The sequence below is a fragment of the Eurytemora carolleeae genome, unplaced genomic scaffold (assembly GCF_000591075.1).
Source record: "Eurytemora carolleeae unplaced genomic scaffold, Eaff_2.0 scaffold375, whole genome shotgun sequence".
Classification (NCBI taxonomy): Eukaryota; Metazoa; Arthropoda; class Copepoda; order Calanoida; family Temoridae; genus Eurytemora; species Eurytemora carolleeae.
Window position 1 is genome coordinate 278,888 of NW_019396277.1, and position 3,506 is coordinate 282,393.

The 3,506-nt window shown below is 32.4% G+C and overlaps 1 long non-coding RNA gene across 1 annotated transcript; it reads right to left on the reverse strand.

Annotated features, from left to right (window-relative positions):
- Positions 1 to 661: 661 nt before the first annotated feature.
- LOC111699988 (uncharacterized) lies at positions 662 to 3,256 on the reverse strand. The gene is made up of 3 exons (XR_002764876.1): positions 3,183 to 3,256; positions 1,696 to 1,750; positions 662 to 706 (listed from the first exon to the last, which is right to left on the reverse strand). It is a non-coding gene; the product is annotated as an uncharacterized LOC111699988 (long non-coding RNA).
- Positions 3,257 to 3,506: the final 250 nt, after the last annotated feature.

The following is a 3,506-nucleotide window of genomic DNA, read 5'->3' on the forward strand; positions in this document are numbered from 1 at the left end:
AATAAAACAAATTTATTCTAACATTTCATGGTTTTTTTTGCATATTTAATGCTTCAAATTAAATCTCAACAATAACAAAATTGATTTTTTACTAATGATTAATTTTTAGGAATTTTAATTAATACACAATAGTCATATATTTTTATTTTAAAGTTTTTTTGGAAAGTTTATAAATTTATAGCAGATTAAAACCATTAAGATGTTGTATTTAGCGTGTTTATTTTAGACCGATTTCTTTCAAGACTTTCAAGAAAAAATGAGAAACCCGAAAATGAGAATCCCAAAAATTAGAATCCCCAAAATTAGAATCCCAAAAATGAGAAATCCCGAAAATCAAAAATGAAATTAAGTTCCGAATCTTTTTCAATGTTATATAAACTCGTCTATGTTCCCAAACATGTTTACGATTTTAAACTTTTCCCCAAACCATCTATGCAACATGTATTTATTGTAGGCCTAAAATGCTAAAATGTTTCCAAAATTCATTTTTTTAAATGATACAATATTTCTAACTGAAGTGCCCGGCGTTACTCGTTGAATTTGATTTTTGAAAATACTATAAAAATAGATTTTGATTTAAAAAATTAGGGTACTCCTAGTCCTGGGTTCCCTCAAAAAATTGTTTAAATGGGAAAAGAAGTAAATTTTGTTTGCTAAATCCCTGATGAACGCTAGATTTGTTTTAAATGGGTCAACTGCTAATACTCTAAAAGAAAAAAAAAATTTTTTTTAGCACTATATTGTACTGTAGTGTACTATACTGTACTTATGCAGTATATTTAAGTTAAGAAACCTGGCGTACTTTGCACTGCAGTGTTCTACCGTACTGCGCTGTGCAGTGTTCCACAGTACTGTACTGTGCAGTGTTCTACAGTACTGTACTGTGCAGTGTTCTACAGTACTGTACTGTGCAGTTTTATACAGTACTGTACAGTGCAATGTTCTACATTACTAAACTGTGTAGTGTTCCAAAGTACTGTACTGTGTAGTGTTCTACAGTACTGTACTGTGCAGTGTTCTACAGTACTGTACTGTGCAGTGTTCCACAGTACTGTACTGTGTAGTGTTCTACAGTACTGTACTGTGCAGTGTTCCACAGTACTGTACTGTGTAGTGTTCTACAGTACTGTAATGTGCAGCGTTCCACAGTACTGTACTGTGTAGTGTTATACAGTACTGTACTGTGCAGTGTTCTACAGTACTGTATTGTGTAGTGTTTTACAATGCTGTACTGTGCAGTGTTCTACAGTACTGTACTGTGCACTGTGCAGTGTTCCGCAGCACTGAACTTTAAAGTATTCTCCAGCACTAAACTGTAGCACATGACACTGTACTGTACCTTACTGTACTTTACTGTACTATTTTGTCTGTATTGTGCTCTACAGGCCGCCAATAAAAAAAAGAGAGAATTAAAAAAGCATGCAACAGAATCTCTCAAAATTCAACAATGAAATTATCTATTATCAATGATTGGTTAATTCATCACCTAGCTTCTTTCAATGCATTATTGCAACCATTCACTTTAAATCTAATATTGCTGTACATTATATAAATGTACTATATTGTACTGAACTGCACTGTGCTGCATTGAACTGTACTGTACTGCACTGTACTGTACTGTACTGTACTGTACTGTACTGTACTGTACTGTACTGTACTGTACTGTACTGAAATGTGAAAAGATAAAAAATAAACCTGTGATTTAATGCTGCAGCTGTGACACTGAACATACCAATATTCGCTCCAACATCTAAAATAATAGTTTAACAGTTTTAGGGGCCTACGGGGGCAAGGTGTGGCTGAACCGCCCCCCCCCTCCTGAACAGCTTTTGAAGTGTGGATAACAGATGAGAATAAATCTTAACTAGAGATTCTGTAACTATGATATACAAGGTTAACTACAAAGGATGAGACTTCAAAGACATCTGTTCACGGGTAGCCGTAGTACATTTGAATTTCCGAGCCGGGTCAACCTTTCCGGTCCCAGTTTTTACTGTACTTAGCTCTATGGACAGGACTAGTCGGTGCAACAAGGTTNCGCGTCTGCTTCATATAGGTTGAATTTACTTTTACTAAAGCGGCAGAGGTGCCTTTGTACGGAATTAACACGCTGTCTGTTTCCTTGTATTTCAGGGGAAGAAAGTTCCAAACCGTGCAAAGGTCTATTTTAATTCATTATCTTAGTCAATTTAAATTGAGAAGAAGAAACCGTCTGCTTACTTTAATTTAGAATAGTTAAAGCTACAATTTAAAAAAAGATTAGATACTAAACCCATACAGATAAATAAATTACAATTTTTTATAAGCATTGATTTCATTTTAGAATATATATCACATTTTGAGGCAAAAGCAAAGTTTGGGCGCAAAACACGTTTTGGAACATTTCACAATTTTGAGACATTTAACAGATTTAAATTAATGATATTTTCAAGTATTTACACAATTTGGTAACAAAAGTTTTTTTTTTATGCTGTAGATACATTTTTCATTTCGGTCAAAGGCTGCAAGTTTTAATCTGTAACAGTACATTCGGTTCGTTTTTTTTCAATTCGTTCGTTCATTGGTTGTCAATGACCCATTTCGTTTGTTTTCAGTCATTTTCGAAAAATCGTTTGTTCAGTAAAATCGATGGTTTTCTAAAAGTTTGCTAAAAAAATTGTTTGTTCAGTAAAAGAATAATTTATTTCAAACTCCTTTGAATGAGAAGGTGTTTAAAAAATCAAACACATCAAACTTTTTTAAAATTATCGGATTTGGTCAACCCTGTTCTAAATAAATGCTCTTTGTCTTTGAGAGAAAAAAAGTATGCAATGTTTTTTTAAACACCCTTTGGAAATCGTTCTCTAACGGTCTGACTGGTCCATAAAATGCGAAGGATTGTTATCAATTTTAAATCGTTTGTTTTTGACTTTTTCGTTAGTTTTAAAAAGCTATCGTTTTTTTATTTTCTCTGAGAATTGTTAGTTTCTCGTGCGTCTATTTTTTTGAACAACATCATCATTTATCGTTCAAGAAAATTCATTCATTTTGAAATTTTTCATTCACAAAAGCGATGCCTTCCACTATAAAAGTAATTAAACTATAGATATTGATTTTAATTGAGGTAATTAGTCCAAAGCAAAAGTTTTATCTTCACACCGAATATCTATATTAAATGCAGATGAACATTTTTTCATTCCTACCTAGAAAAGTAGCGTTGGGATACTGAGCTAGCATATTCATTGCTAATTTTACCAAATCTCTCTCAAAGAAACCTAAACAAATTAAATCTAGAAAACTTTTCTAAATATGGTAGTTTATAAAAACAAAATATTTTGCTGATTTTTCCGTTAAAATTTGGACTTTAAAAATGATAAATATCGTCTTTATTTTTGGGCAACATTTTTCAATCTTGTTTAGCCTTTTCTGGAGTCAGAAAGACAAACAAACAAAGTGTGGAAAAGATTCTTTAAGCAATGACGAACTGTGCCGCAAAATGTTTCTGAAATTTTACTTTTTATCTTTAT